General features: G+C 40.4%; 1 long non-coding RNA gene across 1 annotated transcript; it reads left to right on the top strand.

Moving 5' to 3' along the window:
• Window positions 1-1,034: 1,034 nt before the first annotated feature.
• On the top strand, window positions 1,035-1,604 carry LOC129776846 (uncharacterized). The gene is made up of 3 exons (XR_008743166.1): window positions 1,035-1,177; window positions 1,239-1,370; window positions 1,440-1,604. It is a non-coding gene; the product is annotated as an uncharacterized LOC129776846 (long non-coding RNA).
• Window positions 1,605-11,134: the final 9,530 nt, after the last annotated feature.

Raw genomic sequence — 11,134 nt, 5'->3', positions numbered from 1 at the left:
CAATGGGCCAATTTTTATGCATCAACGAACAGGTTGATGATTCAAGTGAATCGAGATGTGGTTTATGAGTTGTTTTTGTTTACTTCTTCCTCAGCTCTTGATCGTGTGACGGAAGATCTGGAAGGTGGAATATCTATAAATAACAGTAGATATAGTTATTTGATATTTTCAAATCTACGAAGATTCGGCAGTTTGTTTTTACGACCTCCAGGCAGATTTCGCAATCTGTTTCTTCTTTCCTTTCCGCTTGGCCATGACACAGGTTTTTAAATTGAGCAAGCATATGAAAAATTACGACCTTTTTGGGCTTTACGGCCATTAGCAGGTTTGTGAGACTGAATTATTTATACGATTTTGAGGCTTTATGAGTCTTCCCGTCTTGACGGCGGGGCGGTGTTCGAGTTTCAGAGAAGTATTGTCGGGTGTTTCCGAGGACGGTTGTGGTTTGGATTGAATCTCAGTTCAATTTCTCGATCTAGCACTAGCACATACATATGCTGGGATATTGTTTGATCCAATATTAGACGCCAAAGCCAATTATTCAAATTTCTAACACAGTTCAAAACAACCAGAAAGATGTATGGAATAAAACAAAATAATGACCATAACATTTCTTGACAATTTTTACATTCCCTTTTGACGTAGGATTACGTCTTTCTCGCCATTTCTCGAATGATTTGCGAGATTATTGCAACAATCGATTTGGACACTCTCTAATAAACTATCACAGTATAGATAATCATAAAATTCACGACAGGTAATATGTTAAAACAGGGAACTAAGAGTTTCTAGTTTTCTAGGTGTTTCCCTGACACACAGCGTACTACGATCTGAGATCGGAATTTTCACTCGGCTGCAAGATAAGTATTCAGTCAATCAATCTAGTTTTCGATGAGTAGTGTAATGTTGGAATTTTCGTCTCTTCCCAGATTCCTATATTTTCGAGCGGTTATAAGCACAGTGTCGACCGAGTGACGAAAAGTGCTACAAAAGTGCCGGAATTTTACCCCGCTTTGCCACCCGCAGGCAGCACTGCCCTAAGCTTCTGCTATAATCACAATAAAACTACACGAATTGAGCGATTCGCCATCACAGCAGCCTATTTTCTCACACTGGACTGTCACTCATATAAATAAAAGCGAGAGAAGTGAACGGAGTAAACAATTTTCTTGAGCAAGTAATTCTTCCCCAATTTACAATTATATATCATATTTAACGCCTTTTTCTTCGAATTTCAGCTGACACTGATGTGAGGGATGCGAAACAATGGACAGACTTTAAGGATAACAGTACCAACGACTGCTGCAATGTACTATCCACGCACTAGGAGGGAAGTTCCAGTTATGTGTGTTGAAAACCGGCGATTAAACGTGAGTCAATAGCAGCTAAATTTGTATATCAATTTAATAATTTGTTAGATAAAATGCATTTAATTTCAGAGTATGTCGCAGTTGTGGAAGAACGTCTGATACCATGCATTCAAGGGTCCATCGCAACAGTTACCGATCCTCAAATTGGCACCTCCTTCATCGGCAGCTGGTATTGGACCCGTATTTACATTTAACGATTGCATCGAACACATCAATCGGTGATGCTATCAACATCCCAGAATTTAGCTGAATAGGGTTGTTCAGGTAATACTCAATTGCACAATTCATAGCAATCAAAGTATTTATGTCTGCATATACATTTCAGTTAAAATGTTATTCGTCCACATCAGCGAAATGCTGCATAACATTGCGTCATCTGAAATGAAGCTGTACTCTAGCCGTACCTGATAGTTCTACAGCATATACGCCATTTTGTCAGTGTTAGTAATCTGCATTGTAAATAAATGAAATAATTTCTAGCGACGGTGTTTTTTAATGTTTATTTCAACTTTTATGAGAACAAATGATGCTATAAACAGAGCCGAGCAGTTTTTCAATCGGTCGACGCGGTGCCAGATTGGCACAGTGTTGGCTCGTAAGTGGTAATCGAATACGAACTGTAGGTCGACATAATCATTGCAAAATGGCACGACATCGGCACCGTTGTCGACACCATTTTTTGGAACCGATTTGACACAACAAAGTAGACTGGGTTCTTTTTCACCGAAAATTATTTTTCAGGGAGAAAGAGATGTGGGAAAATCTCTATCTCCGAAGTTCACCGAGAATGCTTTTTCGTCTCTCATTTAGTACTGAAAATATGAAGCAAAAAATCAAAGTTAACTTTATCAACGTTAGCCTGTTTAGACAGCTTCTGAACGACCTGCATTTGGATAGCGTCTGAGTTGTATAAATACTAACCCATTTCATGTTCACTTCACGATAAAACCCAATGTTACTGCATGTTTTCATGCAATGTTTTTATCTATACTGAAGAAGTGAAAAACCATTATCGGCATCAAGAAGTCACTGAAAACAAAACCATTTTCCGGCAATCATAGCTCTCCTAAAAATAAAAATCGGCTCCGCGAGAATCGAAGTGATCGTATATAACTACCGTTCTGACATCATATTTCGGACACTATGTTCTAATATCTTGAAATGCTTACTGCACTGATGATATAACTATCAAATTAATATCATAATTGCTTCTTTAGAGTAATCCCTTGGTTTCACTATCATTTCACATGAGAACTACATTTGAATTATAACATAATCGGCACAAATCTTATAACACTACTCAGTATCGTTTGTGTTTGACGTTTCCTAAGCGTGAGCACGTAGAATTACCCGTTCATAAATATTTAAATTTTGGGGCTTAGAATGAAAGGGTCACACCCCTTGCATTCTGAGCCCCTAAATTTCTCCCGTGTTTCATCAGTTCTCATCATCGTTAACAGTTTACTGTGATTGCTTGGTAAGTGTTTCGCAGTTGACTATAAAATATAATCAAGTGTAATGTAATTTTCGTCCAAAAAATACAAAATAAAGTGTCCGAAATTTGAATTCAATCTGTCCGAATTTCGATTTAGTGTCCGAAGTTTGATTCTTATTCGCTTCATTTGAAAAGAATTTTATTCGATAATTTTTAATGTTTTCAATCAAACAGGTACCAAAGTAGAAAGCTTAAAAGCATATTGAGCTAATTTATTCATAACATCATCCAAATAACACCTTGCATTAAGTTTAGATCTGTTTTCTGCATCAAATGCCTTAAGCGTCCGAAATATGATTCAGAACGGTATGTAAATCGCCAAAATCCGTTCGTGGCAAAAATTAGTTATTATCCTTTACTTTATTTCATATAAACGTGACCTGTATTATGATTTGACACCCTTAATGAAGGGTGTGTCACATCAAATTGCATCACGGAGAAACTGCTGTAGAAATTCGCCCAGTAGACCGATCCTTTTGAAAATTTTAGACAGTAAAATAAAAACTATTAAACAACTTTTGGCATTTTCTTTTTATTCATACTTCGAGCTCAAGCCCGTATGCTCGCACCTTCCTCTTTACCCCGTCCATAAGGTTCTGTACAACGTCAGGTTGTAGTTTTTTTTTGAACAGAAATCCATTTTCTCTTGAAGTCCGTCTCCGATTTGACAACTTTTGGGTTCTTCCGGAGGGCCTGCTTCATAATCGCCCAATATTTCTCTATTGGGCGAAACTCCGGCGCGTTGGGCGGGTTCATTTCCTTTGGCACGGAGGTGACCCCGTTGGCTTCGTACCACTCCAACACGTCCTTTGAATAGTGACACGAAGCGAGATCCGGCCAGAAGATGGTCGGGCCCTCGTGCTGCTTCAATATTGGTAGTAAGCGCTTCTGTAGGCACTCCTTAAGGTAAACCTGCCCGTTTACCGTGCCGGTCATCACGAAGGGGGCGCTCCGCTTTCCGCAAGAGCAGATCGCTTGCCACACCATGTACTTTTTGGCAAACTTGGATAGTTTCTGCTTGCGAATTTCCTCCGGAACGCTGAATTTGTCCTCTGCGGAGAAGAACAACAGGCCCGCCAGCTGACGAAAGTCCGCTTTGACGTAGGTTTCGTCGTCCATTACCAGGCAATGCGGCATCGTCAGCATTTCGGTGTACAGCTTCCGGGCTCGCGTCTTCCCCACCATGTTTTGCCTTTCGTCGCGGTTAGGAGCCTTCTGAACCTTGTATGTACGCAGGCCCTCCCGCTGCTTGGTCCGCTGGACGAATGAACTTGACAAATTCAGCTTATTGGCGACATCCCGGACCGAACTTCTCGGATCACGTCTAAACTGCTTAACTACGCGCTTGTGATCTTTTTCACTGACGGAGCATCCATTTTTGCCGTTCTTTACTTTTCGGTCGATGGTTAGGTTCTCGAAGTATCGTTTTAGTACTCTGCTGACCGTGGATTGGTCAATTCCCAGCATCTTACCGATGTCCCGATGTGACAACTCCTGATTCTCGAAATGAGTGCGCAGGATTAATTCACGACGCTCTTTTTCGTTCGACGACATTTTTCCAAATTTACGAAAAATTGACAGTGAAGCATGGCCAACGTGATCTATACACTCTTATCTGATTATAAGCGAGAGCTGGAGATATAATTCCTAAAAATTAAATTTCTACAGCGTTTTTTCCGTGATGCAATTTGATGTGACACACCCTTTATACGAAAAGTTTGTTTAATCAGCGGGAAAAAAAAACTTTAAAACCACGATCAAAAAACTCACATTTTCTGACAATCAAAGAGCTTGACTCGTTCATGCTACCGATTCCCTCCACCTGTTAAATTTTACCAATTTTTTGACGTAGGACTACGTCTTTCATTTCTATACCGGGGTGTAAAATCAAAGTTTCGAAAACGAAAGCGTTACGCCGGAGACCGAGATTTTGAGCGTTAATAGCTCCTAAACAACTGAACGAAATGGTATGATAAACACTTCATTCGAAGGATAAAATGTCTACGCGTTCTATACTTGTTACTTTTTGATCCATAAACTTGTTTCAATAGTCTTAAAATTGCTTTCAAAACAGGCTATTGAAATCACCAATCGGTATATAAGCGAGCGCCGCTCGGAAATCCACTCAGTTCTAATTGAACAGCGATTGGAGCATGTTGTCGCTGTTGTGGTGAAGCTCTTCGTTTATCATGAAAGCGCGGATGAACGGTGTCACCAAGAGCCTGTTTGTGCACCCTAGGCCAGAAGGGAATCCATCAGGAGGAGAGTGATGTCACAAACGGTTCCCCGGGAAGACATCGCTACACACACATACACGCGCGGAATTCTTTCCGTTTGGATGCCATTCAGCATCGAGAAAATTCCGGAAAGATCTAATCATTGCTGGAAAATAATCTGCCAGTTCCTCTGGGAATTTAAAAATACATTCATGTGAAAGAGTTTTTTTTAATGTTTTCTATCCATGTAACACTGTGACCAAATATGTTTCAATCAAGTGCTATTAAAAGTTGGTTATCGAGTTAGTATTAACCACTGGAGGGCTTCCAGTATCGAGGAAAATGTGGAAATATCTAATCGTTGCTGAAAATAATCTGCCAGTTCCTCTGGTAATTTAAAAATACATTCATGTGGAAGAGTTTATTTGAATGTTTTCTATCCATGTAACACTGTGACCAAATACATTTGGTTTTGTGATTTTTCAATCAATCGCAATTAACAGGATAGCTCCTGAAGATTATTCTTCCCCATCAGTAGGATATTTCCGTATCCAATATTGTATGCGCCCGCTATCGATTATTGCTCAGTCGCCGAAAGTTCCGAGCTCAGAGAGTTCATTCCCCTCTAGTTTGCCTTCCAAATTGCCATCGTAAACCACACCTTCTCTCGATTCAATCACACACAAAAAGCATACTTAAGCGATATTCTGGTGGTGAGAAACATTCAGTTTTCGTGAGGACACCGACAAGACAACATCGTTGCCTAACGTGCCGGAGGAGGTGGACGGCGAAGGATCGACACATACACGCGCAGAATTCTTTCCGTTTCGATGCCATTCAGCATCGAGAAAGTTCCGGAAAAATCTAATCATTGCTGGAAAATAATCTGCCAGTTCCTCTGGGGATTTAAAAATAAATTCATGTGAAAGAGTTTATTTGAATGTTTTCTATCCATGTAACACTGTGACCAAATATTTTTCAATCAAGTACTATTAACAGGTGGTTATCGAGTTAGTATTAACCACTGGTGGGCTTCCAGTATCGAGGAAAATGTGGAAATATCTAATCGTTACTGAAAATAATCTGCCAGTTTCTCTGGGAATTTAAAAATACATTCATGTGAAAGAGTTTATTTTAATGTTTTCTATCCATGTAACACTGTTACCAAATATGTTTCAATCAAGTACTATTAACAGGTGGTTATCGAGTTAGTATTAACCACTGGTGGGCTTCCAGTATCGAGGAAAATGTGGAAATATTTAATCGTTGCTGGAAAATAATCTGCCAGTTCCCCTTGGAATTGAAAATTACATTCAAGCGAAAGAGTTCATTTTAATGTTTTCTATCCATAAAATATCCATATAATACATTTGGGTTTGTGATTTGTCAATCAAGTACAGTTAGCAGGTTAGCTTCTGATGATTATTCTTCAGAACAAGGTTTTTCGTATTCTATATTGGATGCATAAAACCTTGTGCCTCCAACGTAACGCTCTCGTTTTCGAAGTCCCCCAAATATTCATTTATTCATTCATTCAGAATGGATTTAGATTCAACTTCAAACAAATGATCTCTAAATCAACGATAGTCCTACGTCACCCTTGCGGTTATACCATAGATATAACCCACTTCCTGTTTTTTTTTACTTTTTTCTATTTCTTCTAGAACAAGTAGAGAAAGCGTAGCAAAAAGTGCACGCAATCATGCGTTCAACCCGCGGCTTCCTCAGCCTTGCAAGATGCCATTGTTTTGGACACCCCCACACAGCATATTGTTTCGTGTGCGCTCAGAAGGGTGCGGACGATTTCTTCACAAATCGACCAGGGAAACCGCATTACCGAGCTGTGTGCGTCATATATCGCAATCGTCTGTCCCCTTCGGTACGATTGGCTCGCCCCGATAGCAACTCATTAGCTATAAATCAAGAACAATATGCGGATGAGCAACCACCGTCGGCTGGAACGAAGGGAAGACACACCCGAATCCAACCCCAGCCTGGTGCGATACAGAAATGAACCTGAAACAATTTCTCGCTCATCGCTAGGCCACGGGAGGGAAGCATCCAACCGAGCCAAGTACCCAACCACTGAACCAAGGTCGCTAACCGGCTGAATGCACTCGCCTCATGCGAGATTCACCTTTCGAACGATTGAAATGTGATATCGCCGCCAAATCTCGGCTCTCGACGCTCGGAAGCCACAGCAGGAACAAGTGTTCGGCTGCCCGTTATGGTCTTTCAATCAAATCTCCAGGCGACGAGATGAAAACAAAAATGGACATTCCAATAGCACCTCATTTTGATAATGTTATATGGAATTTCTGCCTCCTTTTGACATTTTAGTCGGCTATCACCTTAAGATGTTTCACACATTTACTTTCCGGCTTGGCTAACAGAGAGAGAGAGAGAGTGCGAGTGACCGGTTGCCTTCGCAGAGGTGAACAAATTAATGATTATCGCATATATTTTTTTCTGTGGCCGAAACTGCTCTATCAAATGACACGACGAATGCTAATGTCGCTGACTCATTTGCGTGTGATTTTCGTTGATAACCTCGTAACGCTGGGGGGAGAGCCAACAGATGATTTTCGAATATCGACAGTCATCCATGTTGCGGTGAAAACAAACTATTCTCACCGTGAGCAAACATTGAGCATCCCCTGCAACCGAGCTGAATTCTTGAAATTGGAGCCCATTCCAAATCATGAGCATGACACTTTGAGACTGCTTCCCACTGAGCTACCAGCGGGCTTAAGAACAAGATTTCTCATTAAAAATTCATTATGAAATTATATCGTTTGTAGGCGATAGGTGATCATTAAATAGCTGATAATTATTAACAGGTTTCGCTGTTTCGGAAAGCGCGTGTGCCCAGTCTTGGGAGATAACAAAAAAAGTATGCAAAACAGATACAATAGCTCCCATAAGGGGCCAGATGGATTCAAAAACCCGCCGGCGCGGCGGCCAAAGCCCACAGAAATCAATCAATTTTCAAGTAGCGGATCCCAACTTCATCGCAGATTGGTGGCCACACTCTTGCGAAAGAAGCCGGACGCGACGCGGTCACAACAAATTGGTTTTAATCGCGTCTAAAATTTATGATTTTATCTGATGCTAACTAAAATTCTTTATACCAGGCTGGGGAAGCTTCGCCAATGTGGGGAACAGTATCTCTCACTTTTCACCGCCGCTCGACCCGGATGAATACTACTGCTGCGGGTGTTTCCAGAGAAGAAAGGTCGCAACAGAATGGTTTGATTAATGAATCAATATTTTGGATCATTTTTTCCCGCCATGCAGCGACCGAAAGTACACGGAGATGGAAAAAGTGTGATATCTTAATTCGGAATCTTGCGCAAATTAATCTTAATTAATTTGCTCTGCTTCGCTCCGATCTATGCGGATTTAAATTGGACTCTGTATAGCTATACTAATAAAGTCATTATTGATCCCCGGATCGGTTGCGAAGGTGTCAATTTATGTTCGATAACCAATCTGGTGTAAAACAGCTTTCACTATGGGGCAGCGCAAGTGTTGTGAAAAAAGTGGAACCTTATCAAACGTATTTAAAAATTGAGATACTCAAAGCTGATGGAGTAAACTGTCATGCGAGCGAACTTAATTATCTTCTAGATATCGCGTTCAGTCCAATCCTTCTCAGGGGAATGAGATGGGACTATTATTATTATTCAAATAAGTTTCGATAGTGTTGATTAAGGTTTAATTTCTTGCAGTTTGCTCATTTTTAAATGCATTTGAGACACAAAATTGTTCGTACTTTCGGTATCGTTCATATATATATATATATATATATATATATATATATATATATATATATATATATATATATATATATATATACCTTTGGCTCTGTAACTATAACGTAACTAAAACACATCGAGTTTGAAAACAGTAACTTGTACTGTCTGTTCATATCTTGTTGTTTCGAAATTACAGCAACCCTTTTCAACTTTACGACCCTTTTTGATTGCAACTAGGTGTTTCGCAGCCTCCTCATAAATATCATGAACAACATATGCTGAAAGACACAAAACCGTTCTATTGAAAAGCTCGATTCCCGTTTTATTCCAATAAGGCTACAATCCATTCAATACCATTAGGAATAATAGTACGCAGCACTTGAGATAACACTTTCGTAACATAAGGCTGCTTTTGTGACTATATAAACCTTAGATCGTCTTAAATGTTCAATTTATTTTTTTGTTTTTGACGTAGGACTACGTCTAACCGGAAGATATAGGGGGTGAAATGGAAATCTAGGCACTGAACAAGTAGGAAAAAATGCAAGATTTGGAACGCTTATAACTCGAGCATTTCTCAATAGATCGCAAAGGTTTTTGCATCAATTGATAGGAAATATATCTACGCATCTATCATAACGAATAACATCTCATTTTTCTTGAGATAAATAATTGAATAATTGTGAAATATCAAGCATTGTCCAAATACACTATGTGCCCATTTTTGATTGGTCCATTTTGTGCTCCTCAAATCGTACCGACCAAAACGGGCACCCAGAGCAGCAGTGAAATAGAATGAAGCACGATTGGAAAGGAAAAAGAAAAAAAAAATGAGGGAAACATTGGTCGCAGTCTCACACATGCGTAATTCTCGAGCCAGCCAGTCAGTTTAAAGGTAATATTATATTATCAGGCACGTAGCGTAACCGGCACGGCACGTTTCATGCAAGACAAATATTATTGCGTGTGTTTCAAATGTGTATGCGTATATATAGCGGAACGGCTCCGGGCATACACAGCACGCTTCAGACAAATGCATGAAGGAATTCTCGAAAAGAATATTTTGCCGGTGCCGGGCACGAACTACATGGGCGAGTAGCACCATACATACAAACCCAACGTCGAAGTTCGTGGTGTGGGTGCGTTCGTCGCTCTTCGGTACGACATCGGTTCAATCACCAGTAGCATTTCTCCGCTCCGTCTGCGCTGCCGGTCCGTACAGAGAAGTTGCTATGCCTGATGATATGAATACATCATGTATTTGTCTGCCGGTGTCGGTACGTGCCGTTACCGCTACGTGCCTGATAATATAAAACGGCCTTAAAAATCCCCGCTCCGCTGCCGTAACGATCATTCTCATTCAAACCGTACACCACATCGGTTCGCATCACAACACATCAACAAACCAACCCGAGCAGCCATGTCTGGACATGGTAAAGGAGGAAAAGTGAAGGGAAAGGCAAAATCCCGCTCGAACCGTGTTGATCTGGAGTTCCCCGCAAGGGTAGCTAGACCGAGCGCGTTAGTACCAGTGTACCAGTCCAGCTAGCCGGCGTTATATAGTTTCAGCCGCCGAAGTGATCGAGTTAGCTGGCAAAGCTGCTCGCGACGATAAGAAAACCCGCATTCGGAACAGAACACATTCGGTTCGGTGGACATCAAGACAACAGGCAGTTGCAGTGAGTGGCGAGTGGCAAACGCAATCGCAAAACGGCATCAGGCAGCAGAAGAGAAAAGTTTGTTCATTATACAAATTGCTTTGGTGGTAAATCCAGAACAAGGCGGCATCGAAGGCGTTCGAAATGTTTTTTTTTTCAAAACCACGAGTACTAAGTTTTCTAAATTGGAACCATTCCATAAAACAAGGCGCTTTTCATGGCCATTAAACCTTCCAAAAAAGAGTTTAGGAAATACAGTTCAATGCTTTCTAAAACATTATCCAAAATAATAATAAAACACAAATTGATTTTTTCATAATTTGTTTGCCAGGTTCTGATGAGTATGTGAATTTGGCAGTTGTTCTGAGCTTATTGATAGTTGGGGACTTTCCTGATTATTCAATTTTCACCAATTCTTAAATTGTTTCCAGATTGAAAGTACAGTAATTTACAATTAGTTCGACATTTAGCTAATTGGACGGACATGTAATGCTACATATTTAGTTGGACATTTTTTTAAACATAGAGTGCGGGGTCCAAATTATGACCCCACATTAAAAGTCGACACTGTACCACTGTCATCGCAAATGTTCAATTACAGGTTAAAAAAAGCCTCCAATGCGACACTGAGTGCTTC

This window comes from Toxorhynchites rutilus, chromosome 3, assembly GCF_029784135.1.
Source record: "Toxorhynchites rutilus septentrionalis strain SRP chromosome 3, ASM2978413v1, whole genome shotgun sequence".
NCBI lineage: Eukaryota > Metazoa > Arthropoda > Insecta > Diptera > Culicidae > Toxorhynchites > Toxorhynchites rutilus.
This window is presented reverse-complemented; position numbering and strand designations above follow the sequence as displayed.